Genomic DNA, 16,417 nt, shown 5'->3' on the forward strand with positions numbered 1-16,417 from the left:
CGGGTCGGAAGCTTCGCATAGGGCGACGTGGTCGATCCGAGGCCTTTGATCTGAGTATGCGGGGCGTACGAAGGTACGCAGGGCGTACTCCGGTCGTATCCGATGACTCCCCTTCGGATAATACCGGGAGTTTATAATTAAATTTATACTTATTTTAAATAAACTTCTAAAATTCATATCTCCTTCATACGAACTCCGTTTTTGATGTTCTTTATATCCACGCGAAGGTGAGACTAAGATCTACAACTTTCGTTTAGATTCCGTTGGCAAATTATGAAATTATTTTTATTATTTATTTATTAAAATGACGTGATTAAGGAATTTCTTCAAAAATTCATAACTTCTTTATCCGACGTCCGTTTTCGCCAGACTTTTTACCGCTGAAATACCATTGACGAGACCTTCGATTCTCGTTTAGGTCATTCCGGCCAAAAGTCGCTCGATCTCCGATTCGAGTTTTTAGCTGTCTGTTGCTAAGCTGAACTTGAAAAAAAATCATAACTTCAATATACGAAGTCGGATTTGGGCGCTCTTTTTACGTACGATCATGGTTTAATGACATTTAAACATAGAAGGAATTTAAATAGAACTTTTTGGACATTTTATTACCAAAGTTAATTTTATTAACTCAAAAGTGGTTACAATACTTGACTTTTTAGGTCATTACAAATAGCTGAAATATCGGGTTGTCACAAGCGTCATCATCGTCATCACTCTATACTTGAAACGGACTATAGTAGACCGAGTCAAACGTCATATCTTCCCCGCCAAGGAATGGTTCTTCTCCCTCTGAAGCATGACAAGGAGAAGGTGGTGGTGTAGGAGTATGGGTAGATTCGGGGTGGGTTGTTTCGGGTGTTGGTGTAGGTTCGGGTGCTTTTGTGGTTTCGGGTGCTGGAGTGGTTTCGGGTGCATCAGTATGAACCCCTGTATCAGATACGTTGGCTCTAACATCTGCAGTGGATGTTGTGGTTGCGTCGGTGAATATTGGTGTTGGTATTGGGATGGAAGTAGGTGGTATTGAAGTAGTGGAAGTTATGGGGGGAATAGAAATAGAAATGGTTTTACGTGGAGAGGAGATTGGAGAAGTAGATGCATGAACTTTTGGGGTAGGAGATCTGGGTGGAGTGTTGCCGCGTGGAGAGTCATCAGAATCTGAACTCTCACCCTCAGACTCGCTTGAGGAGGAAGCGATAATTAACTTTCATCGTGGTTGGGTTTTTCTCCTCTTTTGCTGTGGAGACTGAGCAAGCTTGGTGGGTTTCCTCTTCTTTGGAGATGGGCCTTTTGCTCCTTTTGCCACCTGTTTCCCTTTATCAGCCTTTTTGCCTCTTGGAGCAGGCTTGTCGGCGTCATGTATTGACTTCAGCATCTCTGGAGTAAGATCCCTCGGACCAGAACGCTTGAACCCTTTGTATGTCTGGATAATCCGGCTGTCAGCAGGAACATCCCCATACATGGTTTCCGGAATAGACCCGTTGAACGGAAACTTTGAAGCGTTCGACACAATGATCTTCATGGTATGGAAGGTACCAATCGAAGACATTGGAGCACCAGCGACAATGGGGACGTGGTACTTGTCCATCACCCATTTCGTGATAAGAGTCCAGAACCTAGCATACGAAATCTCTGAATGTCTGGAGGTAGAGGAGAGACTCTGGATGAGTTGTTGCCATAGAACAGACCCATAATCCATGTTGATGCCATTGTAGATACCATACATTATGGAGAGAAATAGACGATTGGCACCATCAGACCCGACACTTTGTTCAGATAATCCCTTGAACAATACAGTGAACATCCCATTCCACTGTTGAGGTAGGCACGACTTCTTGAACTTCGTCACCGTAGAAAGCACCTCCGTATAACCCATGTTATAGAACATGTTGAACAAGTGACCCATTGGAATCGTTTCAGGGTTAACCTTCGAAGAATCAGGTTCAAGCCCTAACAGCGAGCAAAACCTTTGCTTTGAAATTGACGCCTTGTGCTCAAACACATCAAAAAAGATTCTGTCAACGACCTTGTCGTAGTGAGCGGTCGCAAATATTTGTGACAAGAACTCCATCGGAACAGTCTCAGCTCTGGTAAGTGCAGGAGAAATCGAAGAAAACTTCAGACACTCGATGATGGGGTACATGAAGGCGTCGTAAGCATGAGGGGTTAAATCGATGATTTGGCTTTGTTGTGGGCGAACGGGCAAAATGTGGGATGTTGCGTGAACGGAAGATGAATCTGCCATTGTTTGAAGAAAGTGAAGGAGATGATGAACAGTGAAGGTTTAGGGAGTTCTTGCGCTCTGGGAATTTTAATTGCAGTAAAGAGGTAAACGGTGGAGGATGTTGCCTTTTATACTGTGGTGTAAGGAGAGAGAAAGATCTTCCCAAATCTTCTATTGAAAAACGAAGGGTTTTTCGGAGTTGACTGATGCGTGACAGTTGGGGTTGCCGATGATCACGCATGAGAGAGAATGTCAGGTCCCTAATAACACGCCTTCCCATCAGGCGCCGTTTGGAGACGAGACGGTTCAGATTCACACGTGCCCCTCTTGTGCCGTTTGGAGATGAAACGATTCTGATTCACACTCTTTCCCTTTTAGCGCCGTTTGAAATCAAATCGATTAGACTCCCGCCGGAGGCAGCACGCCATCATCTTATCCCTTTAAATTGTAACGACATCTTTTGAAAAAAAAAAGAAAAATGCTCCCACATGGATTAAAATCAACCACAGCCTTTAATCAACCGCCAATCCAAGTAAAATGCTTTGTAATTAATAGAACCTGAATTTAGGAAAATCAAAGATTTTCGTGCTTAGGGTGTAAAAGAAAAGAAATAAAGCAATATTTTTGGGAAAATATGTGATGTCAATAAAGACACGAAACAAATGATCCCGGACACGAATCTCTCTTCTTTCAAAGTCAAGAGAGACCTTAAAGTGTTTGTGTGGTTTCCCGTTGTATAACGATCAAACACTTATTAAGAAATGTTGAAAGGCTTCTATTAACTAGGCTTATTAGGGTGGCTTTCGCTTCGATTCAAACTTCCGAATCTTGATATAAGACAGAAATCGAACGAAGTACTTGTGAGACCGGTGTAGTCTGTTGAACAAGTAGGTTGGAGATAATGTTAATTTGGCTAGGAAATTTATAAAATCTCAACAAAAATTAAAACTGGATTCCAAGGGAAGAAATGTTATGGGTGTTAACAATTTCATAGGAATCACTCAAAAGAAAATTAGAGATTTCATGTGGTACCTTCGTCAATTCATTAGTGAAAGCTTGAGCAAATTAATTGTTCACCGTCAATGCATAATGGGTATTGAATTTTGGGTTTCACTTAGCACGTAGTGACACGAAGCTAAGATCATGAACACAGAAATTGTGCAACCATAAACCTCAGTGGTAATTTCTGAGAGTCTCAAGGGTTACGTTTGTGAAGCGAATGTGATGGAGAAATGCAACATAGATGGTGCAAAGAAATCAAAGTACCTCTCTTATAAAGATTAGGACCAAGCAGAAAACTCATATCTCATGTGAGAAGAGAGTTAGGTAGCTCATGATTAGAATAAATAAGAAAGCCTAATTGGAAAGACAAGGTTTGTTTTTACCAAGTTAGTAAGGCCTATTATTCAGAATCAGGTGAGGCTTTGGACACATACAGCAGCATGCTTCTAGGGACACTTAGCTAATGAAATTATATACCCACATAAAAAAAATCAATAAAGAAAAAAAAAAAAAAATGAAAGCCAAGGTAAAAAAATATTTTCGGAGTTTTTGAATTTATGAAAGAAAAAAAAATATTTTTGTAATTTTTGATAATAAAAAAAAATGAAGACACACAAAAAAAATTTGGGAACCGAACCCGAGCGTTCGGTCTATTTCGGTTGAGAAAAACTTTGGAACCGAACCCGAGCGTTCGGTCTATTTCGGGTGAGAAAAATTTTGGAACCGAACCCGAACGATCGGTTGATTTCGGTCGCCAAAGAAAATAGATTTGAAAAAGAGAATAACTTTGACAATAAGAGAAACGAGTATGGAAAATTTATACATAAGATCTACAACCAAGGAAACTACCTTTGAGTGATGAGTGAAAAGCCGATAATGCAACCGAACCCGAGCATTCGGTTCATTTCGGTACATTAGCACAAGAACCGAACCCGAACGTTCAGTTTATTTCGCTTCATGATTTTGAGCTTTAAGAGGTAATTTTTGGTACTGACTCTGATTCCATCATACCTAGCCCTTGTAGTATTTTGTTAAAAGATGCTTCAGGAAGAGCTTTGGTGAAGATGTCAGCCAGTTGATCAGTGGTTCAAACAAAGTGTATTTCGACGTTCCCATCTTCCACATGATCCTTAATGAAGTGATACCTCAGTGCTATGTGCTTGGTCTTCGAGTGTTGCACTGGGTTATGACAGATCCTAATTGCACTTTTAGAGTCGCAATATAGCGGGATATTTTTCATATTGAGTCCATAGTCCCTGAGTTGGCTTTGGATCCAAATAACTTGAGAAGTACAGGAGGCAGCTGCAATGTATTCTGCCTCAGCGGTAGACAGAGACACACAGGTCTGTTTCTTTGATTGCCAACTAACCAACTTCCCGTCAAGAAATTGACAACCTCCAGTGGTGCTTTTCCTGTCTAGTCCACAACCTCCAAGGTTTGCATTTGAGTAGGCTTGAACGAAGAAGCCTGAGTTGGATGGATACCATAGGCCTAAAGAGGTAGTTCGCTTGAGATAACAGAGTATGTTCTTTACTGCAAGCATATGAGGTTCACGTGGATTCGCCTGAAATCTAGCACAGTAACAAACATAGAACGTAATATCAGGCCTGCTAGCAGTAAGATACATCAGAGAACCGATCATCTGGCGATATAGCGTAATATCAACTGCTGGCTTATCCAATGATGGATTGAGCTTGGTGCCGAATGTCATTGGAACTTTAACCTTTGAATCTCCCATCATGCCAAATTTTGCAAGGAGAGTCTTCGTGTAAGCTTCCTGATTAATAAAGATGCCTTCGGGTCCCTGTCTAATATTTAAACCAAGGAAAAATTTAATTGGACCCATTGAGCTCATTTCAAATTTAGTCTCCATCAACTTTCTGAATTCAACCGTTAAGCTAGGATTCGTTGAACCAAAGATGATATCATCGACATAGATTTGAACAATCATAAGGTAGTTACCTTCCTTCTTACGAAAGAAGGTTGGGTCAACCGAACCTTGTTTGAATTTGGACATCTTTAAAAACTTGGTTAGCGTTTCATACCAGGCCCTCAGAGCTTGTTTCAGTCCATATACGGCTTTGTCCAAAATGTAACAGTGATTGGGGTACCTTTCATTGACGAATCCAGAAGGTTGCTCCATGTACACGGTTTCTTCAAGTTCTCCATTTAGAAATGCGCACTTGACATCCATTTGGTAGACTTCAAAGTTTTTGTGTGCAGCATAGGCAAGAAATATTCTAACGGATTCCAGCCTAGCTACAGGAGCAAAAGTTTCTTCATATTCGATTCCTTCCTCCTGACAGTATCCTTTCACCACCAGACGGGCTTTGTTTCATATCACGTTGCCTTCCTTGTCCACCTTATTTCTGAAGACCCATTTGAGACCAACAACTGAGGCATTTTGAGGAGTTGGAATGAGGCGCCAAACTTTATTCCTTTCGAATTCATTCAGTTCGTCTTGCATAGCTTGAACCCAATCAGAGTGATCAAGAGCAGCGTTAGCTGTCTTTGGTTCAACTTTTGAGACGAAGGAGTTCAACATACAGAATTCTACTTTTGAAAATAAGGAAGTTTGTTTTTCCTTTAGTTGTGATCGGGTCAGGACCTTTTCAGAGACATTACCGACAACCTGGGAAACAGGATGATATCTGGTCCATTTGACAAGAGGAGGGTAATTTGGATCATAAGATGGATCCAATTCAGCGTTTACCATCTCTTCTAGTTCAGATTGACTGTCATCGTCATAAAGCATATCAGCATTTTCCCCCTCGACAGATAAGCTTTCAGGTGTGTCTTGAGTTTCTAGAGCTACAGGGGTTTCGGGTGGTGTCGAGCTTTCAGGTGTTGACGCACCTTCGGGTGTTGTAGCCCTTTCGCGTGTTGTAGCTCCTTCAGGTACTGCTGTGCGTTCGGGAGTAGCTTGAGAACTGTTCTCCCCCTCAACATGTGAGATCGGCTGTGATGACGAAGATGGGTCCTCCCCCTCAACTGAAGCATCGTGCTGTGGAGGTTTGTTAGAACTTAATCCTCCTTCATTCATTTGCTTGGCAGCATCTTCGATAGTTGCTTCAGATGATCTAATTTTTTGTCTGCTGCACCGGCTTCCGAGAGAGTAGCTCTCTCTGGTTCATCGAATAACTCGACAAACTTCTCAAATAGGTTTGCGATCGAGGCTGTGACTTGGCCTGTTTGAGAAAAGATTTCTCCAACCGTGTCTTCGTTGGCCTTTAGCTTTTTGACGTAGCTATCATCAAAAGTCACATAATAAGTTTCTTCTATTTTCCTCGAGCGCTTGTTTAATACCCTATAGGCTTTAGAAGTGAGAGAATAGCCCAGAAATATCCCTTCATCGGCTTTGACATCGAACTTGTTACGATGTTCTTTAGAATTGAAGATGAAACATCGTGAGCCGAATACATGGAAAAATTTGACATTTGGCTTCCTGTTGTTGATGATCTCATAAGGAGTGAGAGTGAATCGCTTATTGAGATATGACCTATTCTGCGTAAAGCATGTTGCGGCAATAGCATCAGCCCAAAAATATAAAGGCAAATAAGCAAAACTTAGCATGGTTCGAGCCGCCTCACACAAAGATCGGTTTCGTCTTTCAACAATCCCGTTTTGTTGAGGGGTGTAGGGAGCTGAGAAGTTGTGACTGGTTCCTTTTTCGGCCAAGAATTCTTCGAATTCGTTATTTTTGAATTCCAGCCGATTGTCACTCCTGATGTTGCGAACAACTTTCCTCAGCTGCACTTCAACCTGCTTGATAAACGCCTTTAGCTTGAGAGTTGCTTCAGATTTGTGCTTCAGAAAGAACACCCATGTAAAACGTGAAAAGTCATCAACAATAACAAGAATATACTTGCTACCGCCGATGCTTTCGATAGATGATGGACCACACAAGTCAATGTGAATTAACTCTAATGGTTCAACAACTTTAGTGTTTACAATCGATGGGTGACTTTGACGACTCTGCTTCCCCATTTCACACGCAGCACATAAATGTTCTTGATCGAATTTGAGCAATGGAAGACCTCGAACATGACCACCTGTGACAAGTTTGTTGATATCCATGAAGTTGAGATGAGAGAGCCTTCGGTGCCACAGCCAGCTTTCGTCAGATTGTGCTTTGGATAAGAGGCAGATAGCTGGATTCCCTTTAATGGGTTTGAGGTTCAGGGGAAACATTTCGCGTTTGCGCTCCGATTTGAGAATTACTCTTTTTGTTTTCTTTTCAATTATTTCCGAACCCTCATCATCGAATGAGACCTTGAGACCGGTACCTCCAACAAGCTGAGATACACTGATGAGGTTGTGCTGTAGGCCTTCAACGTACGCAACCTTTCTGATTGTGAAGTCTCCATTTGTTATCATTCCATACCCATTTATCGTGCCGAATGAGTTGTTCCCGAAGTTGACATTTCCACCGTTTGAAAGAGACCGAAATTCCCTCAGCTCTTCCTTCCTTCCTATCATGTGACGCGAGCAGCCACTGTCAATATACCATTCTTCGTCAAACTGCTCGTCACTGATAACCTGCAAAAATTAAGCAGATTTAGGAACCCAAAGTTTCTTGGGTCCACGTGAGCCTTTCACAGGAACAGGAATAGTAAGAGAGATGTCAACAAAATATGTTCTTTTTATTAAAGTTGTTTCATCTTTCTTTTTAATGGTGAAAACCTTAATTTTATTGGGATTTGTTACAGTCGGTTTGGATTCAGGTTTAGGCACTGGAACATTGGAATGCTTTTGATCGGTTTTGACTGAGGAAACCTTCGATTTTCCTTTCAAATCTGTTGAAGATTTTGGATTTTGAGAATTAACATAATTGGATTTAGAATGAGGTTGAGAGGAATTAGAAGAATGAGAAGAAGTAGAATGAGAGAATTTAGACTGAGATGTTTTCTTGACTTGAAGTTCTAAGTGACCCTTTTGTTTTTGATCATTAGGGGTACCGAACCTAGAACTTTGGTTGCTTTTGCTCTCAGAACCGAACTTATGCTTTCGGTAGCTTGTGTTTTCTGAACCGAACCTTTGCCTTCGGTTATCATAATTTTCAGAACCGAACGTATCCTTTCGGTTGTTATTACCCTTAGAACCGAACCTCTCCCTTCGGTTGTTATTATTTTCTTGCGATCTAAAATTACTTTTCTCTGACTTCGAATTTCTGTCATGATAAGAGAAGTGGGCATTTTGAGATTGCCAAAACTGTTTTCGTTCAGAGAGATTCTTCTTGTATCTCATATTCCTTTGCTGCTTCTGATTTTTCACTTGCTTCGGCTGTCGATGGATATTTGCTTTTTGCTTTTGCTTTTTGTCAGCCGGTTCACTCTGAACTGATGAAGTTTCACTTGAAGGAGTGACTTCTTTTGCAGGATCTCCTTTTTCTTCAGGAACATCTTTTGTACCACTAGTACTTGGCATGTCAAAGTTATCAGGCTTATTCAAAGGCTCTGGTACATATCTGCCTTTGGTTTTCCAGGATGTCCGTTCCGACAAACCAACGGTTTCATCAACATTGTCGATAGGGGCAGACCAGAAGAACTCATCACAGCCATCGACATTATCTTCATTTACAATGGCTGTGAGTTCAGCTGTCTAATGTTCGGTTACTCCCGTGACCTTATATACCTGATTTGGAGTCGTCCTTACCTTTTTGTATACAACATCTTTGTCTTCAAGGATCGGGGACTTTTGGTGGGACAAACGAGCAAACTCCACAGAATTTTCTGAAATAAGATTTTTGTGGTTTCCGGGTTCTCTTTTGACAAACTCAGAACAGTCAATTACATCCTCTATAGAAATTTCACTCATATCATCATCCTCATTAAGCTCAGATGCATTTTCAACATCAATTTTATTTTCTGAGCTCAAGTTGGCATTCAATGAGTCAAACTTTTGTATGGTTTCGGTCCTTAGTTTCAGTTTGTCATTTTAATCCAAAAGATTTTTCAGCATGTCCTTATGGTCCTTGGACTCTATGAAAGATTTGATTTTGTCTAGCCCATACATATACGTCGGATTTACATCCTCAGACGAAACTACACTTTCGCAATTATATGCTTCTGCATCAATTTCATCTTCCTTAAACTCAAGGAAGGGCAAAATCATGCGATGAATTTTCTGCCCTATTTCACAGTTCAAATGAAGTTGAGTGATATTAGTGTAAAGACGCTTAGCAATTAAACAAAAGACATTTGTCTGTTTTAAAAGTTTCAAATTGTCTCTTTGTAAATAAATGTTTTCTTCCTTGGATTTGATTAACTCTGACTCCTTCAGCTCGATCCACATCCTCTGTTCCTCACTCTTTGAAGACACCCTGCTTATTTGGTCAGTTAGGTTAGAATTGGTGACCCGTGTTTGAGTTAAACTGCTGTCTAGATGCGAGATTCTTGAATTTACATTTTTTAATTCTTTTTCATATGAACTTTGTGGGACTTTGAATGAAACAAAAATGGATTGTACCTTCTTGATTAATTCATCAAGCTCGTTAAACTGCACGCTGAGAGGTTTTTCTGTGAAGCGCAAGTCCTCTCGCTCCTTTGTGTCTTCATTCCCACCGTCTGTGTTATATCCCCTCATTTGAGATACATATGACACCATCAAGCACTTTCCACCGCTTCCTTCATCTTTCGAAACATAAGCCTTTCCATGAGATGGCTTCCTTACTTCATCATCCTCAGAGTCGGTTGAACAGACCTCCACGCCACCGAACTCATCATCTGCTACCGAACCCTGCACAATTAAAGCATTCATTGAAGGGTTAGTGACAACTCTCTTTTTCTTGATCTCTTCCAGCTTTTTCATTAACACAGCTTCTTCATCTTTGTCCTCATCCTTTTCTGCCATTTTCTTGAGGACACAATCTTTGGCATAGTGATTCTTTCCTCCACAATAGTAGCAGTTCACACCCGAATCTCCTTCAGCTTTTGGTTCCTTCTTTGGTTCTTCTTCCTTCGGTTCTTCCCTGACCTTTTCAGAACTATAACTTCCCTGCCAATTTTGGTTCTTATTGGTAGGAAACCTTTTTTTTGATGAACCTCTTCGGGTTTGACACCATCATTGCATAGTCTTCAGAGGTAAGGTCATAGTCCTCTAAGTTAAGGTCTTCATCTTCCATCACACCTTTGCTTTTGGACAGAAGGGCCAATGATCCCAAGCTTGAAACTACATTTTTCTCTTGCAAGACAATCTTTTCTTGGGATTTCAAAATCCCTACCAGCTTTGCCAATGAGTAAGATTTGAATTGCTCATGTGCTTTAACAGTGGACACAACCGCTCTCCACTAAGATCTAAGACCGTTTAAAAACGTAACCTTTTGTTCAATCAACTTCCTTTCAATATCATGTTTAATCATCTTACTAAGAAGATGATTGAAGCGATTGAACGTCTGAGTTACAGTTTCTTCAGGACTCTGCTTGAAATCACCGAACTCGAACAAAAGTATGGTTTGAATGGAATGCTCGAGATCTTCGTCTGTGGAATATAACTCTCGCAGCCTATCCCATATTTCTTTAGCAGTGCTGCATGAACTCACTAACCTGAAAGTATCCGATTGAAGAGCGAATCTGATTAGTCTCAATGCTTTAATGTTGCACTGAAACTTATCCTTTTCGTCTTGAGCAATATCTTTTACGTCTTTCAACAGATCATTGTACTCTTTCTGAGTTTTAATGATTCTTGACGTCGCTGAATGAGTGAATGGTCCAGACACAATTGCTTCCCAGATGAGGTATCCATTGTCTTCAGATCCAATAACATAATCTTCAAAGTGATGTGCCCAGACTTCGTAATCCTGGGTATAAAGGATGGGAATCTTCGTCGTTGATCCAATGCTGTTTGAGATGTTAATGGGGTTTGATTGTGACTCGTCCATGCTAGATCGAATAACCTGTTTAAAAGATCAGACTTGTAATATATTAAATTAGGGCAAAACGAATAAATGCTGAGTTATGTCAATTATGGGATGACGGTTCAATAAATATTAGTTAATGCGGAATAACCCTAATCGCAACTTTTTTCACAGAAAAGATGTGTATGAATTACACAGCCTCCTGCTCTGATACCAATTGTTAAGTTACAATAACAAACGTGAAGATCGATTAGATCTTTGTAACAGGTATTGCGATGAACACAAAACAATAAATAAGACAAGAGTGGATCAAAATATGTCGAATGATTAGATCAAACAATCCTCAGCAGAGCTCGACTAAGAACTTCCGCTGTAGAGGATTTAGGGTTACAAGAACGATAATAATAAAATTTTGAATAATGCTCTGATCCTTCTATTCTATCGTTAACCTAAGATGCATGCAAGCACCTATATTTATATTCAACCCTACTAAACTCATGGATGGACAGGCCCATACCGGAGATACAAAAATGGACTAGCTAACGAGCCCAATAGATGCAATATATTATACAAAACACGACCCAACACAAAACAAACATTATTTCAGTGGTTTTATTTTAAGTAATAGGACTAATTTTCCAGAACTATAACACTATAGGGTTCATACAAGTGCAGTACACTATTTTCTATAAAAGAAAACATACATTTATGGAAAACACACACTCACTCTATTTCAGAATACAATAACATACAAAAAATTTGGTCTTAAGGTCTAAGGTTGCTTTTCATCTAAATAGAGAAAATATGGGATTTTATAGGGAACATACTAACATTCTCATGGTACAAATACAAACTTCAAATACTAAATGCTTATAAACTCACGAACTCAAATGTTGATAGTCTCTTTTCAAAATAACTTGTATTCACACGGAACCAGTAGACAGGTACACTCACACAGGTTTTTGAGAAGACGGAGCTTATTCAAGACTCTACTTTTATATTGCTATACATTTTTGGTGTCTTATATACAATACAAAGAACACACATGTAGTAACTATATTTTAAATACAATGGATGTTGCTCCTTGTTTTACTATTATGCAATTGTTATGTTACTGTACATGACGTCCTCCGCCTCCGAACATTTTTGTCATTCCGTTTTGGGGGTGTGACACCTTACCCTTATCCCGGGTATCCATAACATAGGCGACATAACCTGCACAATCCTGCTGAAGGTAGCGCTTCGCACTCACTGCCGAACACAAAGTCGGTCCACACTGCGATCTCTCGCCCTGAATCACTAACCCTCCCCCACTAGGAGTTCAAACTCTCACTAGCTATTGCTCGCAGTCGATCATTGCCCCATTAGGGCTTAGCCAGTCCATACCCATAATAAACTTATTCCCTCACAGTGGAATGGAGATCAAATCCATGGAAAAATGCTTGTCGAACAACTGTAGTGTACATCCCCGATGAACCCTCGCAACCCAAACGGTCCTATCATCCTCTATCTCTACATTCAGTGGACAGTCTAGCTCCCCAAAAGCTCCAACAAAACGCTTACTAAGTGCGAGCGACACAAAAGATCGGGTAGCCCCCGAATCGAAAAATACCAGAGCTTATATGTCCTTCACAAGAAACGATCGTATAATGAAACAATAAAACGTAAACAACAATAACTATAAATAAAGAGATAAGGAGAAGATACACACCCGTCAAGACAACTGGTGCTGCACATGACTCCTTTGCGGTCAACTGTAAGGCTCTGTTCTTCGCCACAGGCGCCTCTGCCCGACCCTGGCGGTCGTCGATAATCCTCAAGGTATCAGGAGCGGGTGCCGCCACCTGCTCTGCTGTTGCTAGACTCGGACACTAGGACGTTTTGTGGGCCCTCTGATTGCACTGTAAGCAAATCAGATCAGATATTGTCGGGGCGGTGGTGGTAGCAGTACAGTCCCTGCTAACATGACCAGTTCGGCCAAACTTGAAGCAGCCTGAACTACCAGCCTTGCATATCCCCTCGTGCGACCTCCTACACTTGTCGTAACAGCCTCGACCCTCTCACCCTTCCCTCGGGAATCTACCTTGGGCTTCTTGCTTGAGCCCTCCATACCAGATGATGCATCTGGTTTCCTCTTCCTATCTATCTCTAAATCAATCATCGATGAATCAATCAATCAATCTCTCTCTCTCTTTCTCTCTCTCTCTCTCTCCCCCTCTCTCTAGCCCTGGAAATCATATCATACAGCGTCTTGCTGCTGGATCGATTCACGAACTGCCGGATATCGCTCCTCAACATCTCATGATATCAGGCCTTTTTTTATCTCGTCGCCCTCCACGTACTGCGAAACGAGAAGGGCCCTCTCCCTAAACATAGCGGTGATCTCCGTCACCGTCTCAGTCATCTATTGGAGATCCTGGGACACCCTAGCAAGCTGTTGCACCTAAATCATAGGTGTAAACTCGGCCCTAAACCTGGCCAAAAATTTACTCCAAGTCATCGCATCAAGAGTTGCATCGTCTCCAATGGCATGTCTGACCTCCTACCACCAGTTACGTGCCCTGTCCTTCAGAAGACAGGAAGCAAGTCAGACCTTGTTGCCCTTGGGACATTGGCTCATACGGAAGGCGTTGGCGACAACCGCAAACCACCTACTCCTAGAAATGGGGTCCTGAGCCTCATGATAGTCTGGAGTTCCACATGCTCGGGAACTCCCTGAAAGTCAGCGTGCGTGACCCCATCATTGCTGCCACCTCGGTGCAGAATGCACGTAGTCTCTCATCCAAAAGCTCAAACATACCCTCCTTGATCATACTGAAGATCACAGGAATCTAGTATAAAATACTACGCGTGACCTCAGATTAAAAGAACTCTCTTATCTGCTCATCTAGCTTCCTGTCTCCAGAGCCCAAGCCTGATCCCTCACCAGCGCCTGAAGTGCCAACTGGCCTAGTGCATAGCGTAACCATACTGAAAATACACCATAAAAAACATCAGTATACATATAATAACTTGAGGGATTTCACACACTATAAGTTTCCTGGGTTCATCTCAACCTTCCTTGATTCGAGTACGGATCCTCTGCTTTCAGTAGTACGGGCCCATAATACCTTCCATATCTATCCATACCTTTTTAAAGAACTTCCTTGACTCCACCAAGTCCCTTCTACTGCTACTGTTTTTCTCATACTAATCTCATCCTAGGCTTGCCCTAGGGTTAATCACCAAACAACTCTCCGCTATCAACTACATAAGAAGTCCCTGCTATCTACCTCTAACTAGCTTGTGAATACCATTACATATCACTAAGACTAGATAATTCTTTGAATGAGAGGTCCTACCCTACAACGGTTGTGTGGTAAACCAAAATTTATATTCTGTACAAACATATCAAGTCATTGGAAGTCATAACAGTTGCTATCAATTTTCAGACTATTTAGAGTAAGTTTGAGTATTTCAGGATTTCACACTTTAGTGATAAATGGAGAGATGATGCACTAGGGTTATTGTGCAATGCAGTTATTCCAAAACTCTAAGAAATTAGAGTTTACTGCTTGAATAAAATATTCTCTGACAAAAACCCTAAATCTGAGAGTATATATATAGAAGATCTAGTCATTATTTTCACTTTTTCCAAAACTTCTCAAGATCCAAAACCATTCTCTCTCAAGTATCATCCAAAAAGATTTTCAAGATCTTCAGTCTAGTAAGTGTTTCTAGCTTCCTTAAGTGATTGTATGCTTAGATCTAGTGTTTTAAAACACTTCTAACCGTGAAATCATTCCAAAAAGGTTGATTCTTCCTTTTTCACCAAGAACACCAAGAACACACACTAGTGTTCTTGGACTTTAAGTTCATTTCAAGCTTCCACAAAGTAAGTACTTCTATCCTAGAGTTAGTTAAAGCTTACTATACATCCTAATATCAACTAAATGTCCCAAGTACACCAAGAACAAGGTGTTCACGGTTTTGGGAGGCTCCCAAAACCGTAAACACCAAGTAAGGTGCAAAGTGGTGCCTTTGGGTGCCTAGATGCTTCACAATGCCTTAGGGACTTGTCTAGATCCATCTTTGATGAGTTTATCACCCAAAGAGCACAAAAATATCACATTTATATGTGTTTACGGTTTGGGGATCTCCCAAAACCGTAAACACCCCAAAAAGTGTATAAATGTCCCATATTTACTCCCTATGCCTAGAATCTAACCTATGCTATTACCTTGAAGGGTTTAGGACTTGAAAATATCAAAATAACTAAGTCCATGAGTGTTTACGGTATTAAACTCATGGAGAAATGGTCCCTAGACCATAAACTCCACTTAGGAGTTTTTTGATGCCACAGAACACTTCCTAAGGCTTAAACATGAAGTAGGAATGCTTGGATTGGCTTAGAAAGCTTCAAACAACAAATGGTCAAAAAGGGGATGAGCTTACGACCGTAAACCCTTTTTGCTAGTGACCACAAAACTGTAAACTCCCTGATGGAGTGTTCCTTGAACCCCAAACACACTAGCCCTTCCCTACAACAAATGGTCACAAAGGGGATTCACAATGCCTTACGGACTTGTCTAGATCCATCTTTGATGAGTTTATCACCCAAAAAGCACAAAAATATCACATTTATATGTGTTTACGGTTTGGGGATCTCCCAAAACCGTAAACACCACAAAAAGTGTATAAATGTCCCATATTTACTCCCTATGCCTAGAATCTAACCTATGCTATTACCTTGAAGGGTTTAGGACTTGAAAATATCAAAATACCTAAGTCCATGAGATTTTACGGTATTAAACTCATGGAGAAATGGTCCCTAGACCCTAAACTCCACTTAGGAGTTTTTTGATGCCACAGAACACTTCCTAAGGCTTAAACATGAAGTAGGAATGCTTGGATTGGCTTAGAAAGCTTCAAACAACAGATGGTCACAAAGGGGATGAGCTTACGACCGTAAACCCTTTTTGCTAGTGACCACAAAACTGTAAACTCCCTGATGGAGTGTTCCTTGAACCCCAAACACACTAGCCCTTCCCTACAACAAATGGTCACAAAGGGGATGAGCTTACGACCGTAAACCCTTAGCACTTATAACACTTATACAAAGTGTTTATCATGCCCTAGGATGTATTGACTTGTTTATTAGTTGTTTAAAGACTAATTGGATACATATTTGTTATATTATATGTTAACTAGGATCATATAGTGTGTTCAAGACTTCACTTGACACCTAGCAGTCCTACATCTTCAGTTCATCCGTACCACTCACTACAGGTGAGTTCATACCCCTTAATCAATGTTTTAAATGTTTTTTTTTGGGGGGGTGATACAAGTAGAATCATGCT

The sequence above is a fragment of the Lactuca serriola genome, chromosome 2 (assembly GCF_051521515.1).
Source record: "Lactuca serriola cultivar US96UC23 chromosome 2, Lser_US96UC23_V15, whole genome shotgun sequence".
NCBI classification, from domain to species: Eukaryota; Viridiplantae; Streptophyta; class Magnoliopsida; order Asterales; family Asteraceae; genus Lactuca; species Lactuca serriola.